The following is an 8369-nucleotide window of genomic DNA, read 5'->3' on the forward strand; positions in this document are numbered from 1 at the left end:
ATCGGGGACACGAATGCCAGCCATCGGGGCAGGAGGTGCCGCCTCCTCCCTCACCCTGTACCTCACGGGATGATGCTAACTCCCCTCCCTGGGCAATGATGTTTGAGGCTATTGCTGAGCTCCGGGATGAAATCAGTTTGGTTTTACTGCTGGCAGTGATGAGGATGAAGATGGTGAAATTCACGAGGTACCGAGTATTGGCAGCGCACTCCTGCATAGTGCTAAAACATACGGGCCCTCGGAAGACATTTCGGTAGACATGGAGCTGCCAGTGGCTGATATGGTGAATTATTTATTTGACCACGGCATGCGTGAAGAAGAATACAAGCAAATTGTGGAGGACGAAGCTACCAAGAGGCCCGGCAACTGCCACGCATTAACCCCTGTCGTCTGCAACGCACAGATCTTTAACGCTCTCAAGATTGAAGCGAAAAAGACTGATTCTCGTATGTAAGAGGTCAGCAAGGACATTCTGATGGCTGACACTATCATCATAAAGTCTCTCACTGCCCTAGACAAAATCGCACAAGATGAAGGTCATGTAGGGGTTGCCCAGGAAGTGGGTATGATAAATGGAACTCTTACGTTACTTGAGAATGCCAACCGTCGTAATAACTTGGCCAGGCGATTCATCATCAAGCGGGAAATTAATCCCAAATACACTCACTTGTGCTCAGATAACTAGGTACCCATGACGCGGTATCTGTTTGGTGACGATGTCTCGCAGTCAGCAAGACTGATTGATGAGTCTGAAAAGCTCAGGAACAAGATTGCGCCAAAGAAGCCTTTCTCATCATGGAAATCTGCCGCTGGCAAGTTCGGTGGGCCAAAAGCAAGAGGATTTTTTGGGAGAAATCCTTACAGGGTCTTCTCTTACAGATTCCGCCCCTACGGGCAACGCAGGGCTGGCTTCATAAGGCAGTCCTCCTCCAGGCAGGATACTGAGCCAAAAAACGCCCGAGGCCGGGGATACAGCAATCCCCGGCAATAACTCAGGTAAGCCACAAATTTAAAGCAGGTAGACTTCATAAGTTTGTGCATGAATGGCGTAAGATCACAAGTGATCCATTTACTTTAGATATTGTTGCAAGTTGTCATCTTGATATTGATGTGAACAACATTGAACATTTATTTCATGAAGAAATTGATTACGTGTTTAGCATTGAAGAACAAAGAATTTTATCTCAAGAAATTACTAAATTTCTAGAGCTTAAAGTGATCAAAGACACTCATAGACAGAATGAGCAGATGCTAAACAAGCATATTCCATAAAAGCATTTTAAGATGGAAAACTTTGAGCAAGCAATTAGGCTCATCAATAAGAATGACTACATGGCTTCAGTTGATTTACGGCATGCATACTATTCAGTGAAAATAGCTGATGAGCAACAAAAATATCTTTGTTTTACATGGCAGGGAAAAATTTACCAGTTCACATGCCTTCCCAATGGTATTTCTGATGGCCCTCGGCTGTTTACTAAGTTAATGAAGCCCATCTTTGCTAAGTTGAGAGAGAAGAGATACACTATCACCATCTTTATTGATGACACTCTCATGTGCAGCTGTTCATGGTTAGGTTGCAAGGAATGCATTCAAAGCACAATGCAGGTCTTAAGCAAAATGGGTTTCTGCATCAATGGAGAAAAGTCTGGGTTAAAACCCACCAAAAGAATTGAATATTTGGGTAATACCATCAACTCAGAGACTATGCTAGTTACGCTACCAGAGCGCAAAATAATTAGCCTTGTGTATAGTTGTAAACAATTAATGAACAAAAAGAAAGACAAAATCAGAGAAGTTGTTAGAGTAATTTGCATTTTGGTCGCTGCAATCCCAGCAGTCGAAATGGGTTAGTTACATTACAGAAAGTTGGAAAGGGCAAAAATTGCAGCTTTAGCAAAAGAAAAGAGGCAACTTTGAGAAGTGGATGGAAATCACAGAAGAAATGAAAACAGATTTGAAATGGTGGGTAAATCATGTGGCAGGTGAAAATAGGAAAATTTTCAGGGCAGGTTCTGAAATTGAGCTGTACAATGATGCTTCAAACTTAGGTTGGGACTGCTACCTTAACCACCAAACAGCAAATGGCAGGTGGTTGCCAGAAGAAAGAAAATTACATATTAATGCACTGAACTCAAAGCCATCCTTTTTTCCTTGAAATCATTTGAACAACAAATTCAGGGGAAGAACATAAAAATATTTTGTGATAATACCACAGCAGTGAACTATGTTGAGGAAATGGGTGGCATAAAATCTGAGATCTGTAATGATATCTGCATTAATATATGGGAATGGTGTGTAGAGCACAAAGCATGGATTATGTGTTCTCACATACCAGGTAAAGCAAACTTCTTGGCTGACACGGCATCTCGCACATTCAAAGATAAACATGAGTGGAAACTGGATGAAAACATTTTTGGGGATATCTGCAAAATTTTTGGACTACCAAGCATTGATTTATTTGCATCCAGGCTAAACAAACAGATGAAACGGTTTTGCTCATGGAAACCAGACCCTGAAGCTGAACATTTTGACGCAATTCCATTAAATTGGGCACAGTTTGAGTTGATTTACATGTTTCCACCCTTTTCCTTGATTGCCAGGTGTCTGCAGAAGGTTCGGGCAGAAAAGGCAAAAGGATGGATGGTTGTGCCACTATGACATCCCAGCCTTGGATGGGAATGTTAGTCAGAATGCTCATCAGGGAACCTCGCCTCATAACAAGGAAGAAGAACGTGTTACGGTTACCTCTGTCATCAGAAGAGCATCCCATCATGAAAGACACAAAGCTGATGGCCTGCCTACTGTCAGGGAAAGAATGCGAGAGCGAGGAATTGCTGAAGCAGGTACAGACCTTATCATGGCGTCCTGGAAACCGGGAACAGAAAAGCAATACAGACCACACCTTAAAAGAAGGACACAATTTTGTAGTCAATGGGAAGTTCATCACTTTACTCCACTGTAGAACGAATCATCAATTTCTTATCTGAAACTTATCACAGAGGTGTCGGGTATGAGTGTATCAACACGGCGCGGGCAGCTCTCTCTCCTCACTAGGGATTGTGGTGGATGGCCACAGGGCAGGTGACCATCCTCTCGTCATCAGGTTGTTAAGGGGAGTATTCAAGCTACGCCCAGCTAAACCCAGGTATTTTGAAACTTGGGATGTCAAGCCAGTTTTAGAAAGATTAAGAAGCATGAGCCCTTTACATTCTCTCTCCTTGAAGGATTTATCTTTGAAATTAGTTATGTTGTTGGCACTTACGCAAGCAGCCAGAGTGCAAACGCTAAACTTGCTACTTTTAAAGGATATCATCATAGGCAAGGATTTTATATGTATGTGGTTAGCAGGCAATATTAAGCAGTGCAGACCAAATTTCAATGTTCAGTTTATCAAAGTGAAAGCCTATGAAAAGGATAAAAATTTGTGTGTATTTGAAACCTTGAAAATGTATATTAGTAGAACTAAGCATATAAGAAGTAATGTTGAAGATTTGAGCAAATTGCTCATCAGTTTCATTAAACCACATAAAAATGCCTCTAAAGATATAATTTCTAGGTAGATTAAGTCAGTCCTTCACATGTCTGGTGTGGACACCACAAAATTCACTGCCGGAAGTGTTTGCCCAGCTGCGGCATCAAAGGCCAAGGCAATGGCGGTTCCAGTTGCCCACATCATGGCAAAGGCTGGCTGGGCTAGGGAGGCAACATCTGCCATAACCCAAGAGGCGGATCACTTCCAAGAAGCAGTATTAGAATAGCTAGTTAACCGTTAGAGGCTCCATAAAGTCGTTTTGGTCTCATCAGTTTATAAGATATTATACAAAGTTTTATTTAACCAGCTAAAAGCATTGATTCTTAACTTAAATAAGGAAGAAATATGAAAAATGACAATATTAATGTACGACATCCACATGGCTTTAAAACCTCATGGGAAAGCGTACTTCAGCAGAAAAGTGATTTGCTGAAGTAAAATTGATGAAGTACACGAGACTTACCGTCGGTTAGTTGAAATGTGCCTCGAATTTTACGAAGCAAATCACGTCTGCTGAAGGGAGCTTTCACATGCCCTCCACTCCCACCCATAATTGTATGAAGTGACGTGAAATGAACAACATTACCCACAGTATTGATAAAGAAAATTTTTGTCATGTGGATTGTCGTACACTTTGAAGTCTGGCGGCGATTGGTGACGTGGCGTATCTCATGTGAAAGCTCCCTTCAGCAGACGTGATTTGCTTCGTATAATTCGAAGCACATTTCAACTAACCTACGGTAAGTCTCGTGTACTTCATCAATTTTGTGGTATCTTTTCACGACTGTCCTTTTTAAGGGTGTGGCTCGCTCACTTGGGGTTACGTTCTGTGTCGCATTTCATAAGTGTTTGTGTGTTTTCAATGTGAGAAAAGATGCTGTCGCTCTGGGTTGAAATCTGTTCATGTATGTGGGAATAATTGTTACTTTATAATCAATATTATAATTTTTTTTTTCTTTTTTTTTTTTTATACCTCGTCGCTGTCTCCCGCGGTTGCGAGGTAGCGCAAGGAAACAGACGAAAGAAATGGCCCAACCCCCCCCATACACATGTACATACACACGTCCACACACGCAAATATACATACCTACACAGCTTTCCATGGTTTACCCCGGACGCTTCACATGCCTTGATTCAATCCACTGACAGCACGTCAACCCCTGTATACCACATCGCTCCAATTCACTCTATTCCTTGCCCTCCTTTCACCCTCCTGCATGTTCAGGCCCCGATCACACAAAATCCTTTTCACTCCATCTTTCCACCTCCAATTTGGTCTCCCTCTTCTCCTCGTTCCCTCCACCTCCGACACATATATCCTCTTGGTCAATCTTTCCTCACTCATTCTCTCCATGTGCCCAAACCATTTCAAAACACCCTCTTCTGCTCTCTCAACCACGCTCTTTTTATTTCCACACATCTCTCTTACCCTTACGTTACTTACTCGATCAAACCACCTCACACCACACATTGTCCTCAAACATCTCATTTCCAGCACATCCATCCTCCTGCGCACAACTCTATCCATAGCCCACGCCTCGCAACCATACAACATTGTTGGAACCACTATTCCTTCAAACATACCCATTTTTGCTTTCCGAGATAATGTTCTCGACTTCCACACATTTTTCAAGGCTCCCAAAATTTTCGCCCCCTCCCCCACCCTATGATCCACTTCCGCTTCCATGGTTCCATCCGCTGACAGATCCACTCCCAGATATCTAAAACACTTCACTTCCTCCAGTTTTTCTCCATTCAAACTCACCTCCCAATTGACTTGACCCTCAACCCTACTGTACCTAATAACCTTGCTCTTATTCACATTTACTCTTAACTTTCTTCTTCCACACACTTTACCAAACTCCGTCACCAGCTTCTGCAGTTTCTCACATGAATCCGCCACCAGCGCTGTATCATCAGCGAACAACAACTGACTCACTTCCCAAGCTCTCTCATCCCCAACAGACTTCATACTTGCCCCTCTTTCCAAGACTCTTGCATTTACCTCCCTAACAACCCCATCCATAAACAAATTAAACAACCAAACAACCAAATCATCATAAATCATTATAAGAGATTAAGTATCTCATATTCCGTTCCTTTCATTGTCCTCGAATAAAAGTAATCTGGGTCTGCCGTTTTCATAAATTTGATTCCATCAAGTGCTGATTGCACACATGCAACTTCTATGTCGTTATTTTGTAGAACGTTATCTTCCGCTGGCACTGGGACTGGAGCTGGGAGTTGTGTCTTCACAGATGAAAAAACAAATACTTCATTCAAGATCTTTGTTCAACTTTCGTTCTCAAGACCCTTTTTCTTTTTCCTCAAAATGTCGCACTCATCCACCACACGCCATTAATTTCTTACTCACATCTCAGCTGACTACTACAGTGTGAACTATGATTATCTATGATCAATTCAGACTTCAGCAATGCAAGCTGAGTGATTTTCCTTGTAGGTAAGTAACAACATAATTTTTGGCAAATGATTATCACGTGCAGAGTTGTGTGGAGAGTTGTTGCACAGTTCTTGGCCGCCCGGGTTTTATTTTGTCTGCTTGACCAATATCAGAAATTCTAGCCCCCGAGAGATACGGCAATTAGAGGAAATTATTGCAGCATAAATCTCCCGCTATTCAATCGGGCTTGAGTACACGCGATCAGCCATCTGCATCCAATGGAAGCTTTAATTAACAAAACCGGACCCAAAATGTTCTTAGGGAGCCATCAAGTCCTCCCACACGTTATCAGAAACCCTCATTCCAGAGGCATTTCTCTCTCTCTACCATCCAGGTGTTGGGCATGTGAGGGACTCCTTATTTAGTATAGTTAGTACGGCAGCTTAACATTGCTGGTGTCGATGGCAGAGTCTGATACAGTTACTCGCTGGCTGGCAAACTGGACCACCTTGGGTTGTGCAAGCCGGACCCCAGCGAGGAGCAGGTGAAGTGGAATCACATGTAATGAAACAGATTCTCAATTGATTTACTGATTACTTCTTTGATCTCTCTTGTAGAGGGGATCAGTACAACTATCATCAGACGCATGTGGGAACAAAGATATTTCTGATACACTTATCACAAACACCAACAACAATACTACTACAAATGATAATAATTATAATTAATAATAATGATAATAATAATAATAATGATAATAATATCAATGATAATGATAATAATGATAATAATATCAATGATAATAATAATAATAATGATAATAATATCAATGATAATGATAATAATGATAATAATATCAATGATAATAATAATAATGATAATAATAATAATAATGATAATGATAATGATAATATCAATAATAACAATAATAATAATAATAATGATAATAATACTAATACTAATACTAATAATAATAATAATAATGATAATAGTAATAATAATAATAATAAAAATGATAATAATGATAATGATAATGTCCTTCCACCGACATAATGTTAGCACCATCGAAACCACAACAGATTATAGAACATACGAGCCTACCAAAACGTGGTTGGGACACAGGTTGAAGTACTAGATTTCTGGTGTTATTGTCATTTAATCACCGTGTGGCCGAGATGGCAGGTCACTTTACCCAGAGTTCGAATCCGATCGCCTAAAAACTTCTTCACTCCATCATTCCACATCCACTTTGGTCTCCCGCTTATTACCACACATCTCTCTTACCTTTTCATTATTTACTCGATCAAACCACCTCACACCACATATTATCAAGCATTTCATTCCAACACATCCACACGCTCTCGCCTTCCACACATTTTCAACGTTCTCAGAACCTTCGCCCCCTCCCCCACCCTGTGACTCACTTCCGCTTCCATGGTTCCATTTGCTGCTAAGTCCACTCCAAGATATCTAAAACACTTCACTTCCTTCAAAATTTTTCCGTTCAAACTTACATCCCAAGTAACTCGTCCCTCAACCCTGCTGAGCCTCATAACCTTGCTTTAATTCACATATATATTCAATATTCTCCTTTCGCACACTTCCAAACTCAGTCACCAACTTCTGCAATTTCTCATTCGAACCAGCCACCATTACTGTATCATCGGCGAACAACAGCTCCCACGCCCTCTCATCCCTAACAGGCCGCATACTTGCCCCTCTCTCCAAAACTCTTGCATTTACCTCCCTAACAACCCCATCCATAATCAAACTAAACATCCATGGAGACATCAAACACCCCTACCGGAGACCGACCTTTACTGGATACCAAGCACTCTCCTCTCTTCCTACTCGTACACATGCCTTACACCCTTGAAAAAACTTCACTGCTTCTAGCAATTAGCCTTCCACACCATACAGTCTTAAACATTTCCACAAAGCATCTCTATTTACACCTATCATATGCATTTTGCAGATCCATATGTGTCACATAAAAATCCATTTTTTTTTTCTAAGCATTTCTCACATACATTCTTCAAAGCAAACACCTATTCCACACATCCTCTACCGCTCCTGAAACCACACTGCTCCTCCCCAATCTGATGCTCTGTACATGCCTTCACCCTCTCAATCAATACCCTCCCATTCAAATTTCCAAGTATACCTAAAAAACATATACCTCTGTAGTTTGAACACCCACCTTTGTTCCCTTTACCTTTATACAATGGCACTATTCATGCATTCTTCCAATCGTCAGGTACTTCATGATAATGCGTACATACATTGAATATCTTTACCAACCAATCAACAACACAGTCACCACCATTCTTAATAAACTCAGCTGTAATACCAATGACTTCCGTCACCTTGCCGGATTTCATCTTCCGCAAGTCTTTCACCACCTTTTTTCTCTTCACCAAACTAGTCTCCCTG

At 41.2% G+C, this 8369-nt stretch overlaps 1 pseudogene; it reads left to right on the plus strand.

The window, feature by feature from the left end:
* Positions 1-235: 235 nt before the first annotated feature.
* LOC139751078 (uncharacterized) lies at positions 236-991 on the plus strand (annotated as a pseudogene).
* Positions 992-8369: the final 7378 nt, after the last annotated feature.

Source organism: Panulirus ornatus, chromosome 11 (assembly GCF_036320965.1).
Source record: "Panulirus ornatus isolate Po-2019 chromosome 11, ASM3632096v1, whole genome shotgun sequence".
Taxonomy (NCBI): domain Eukaryota; kingdom Metazoa; phylum Arthropoda; class Malacostraca; order Decapoda; family Palinuridae; genus Panulirus; species Panulirus ornatus.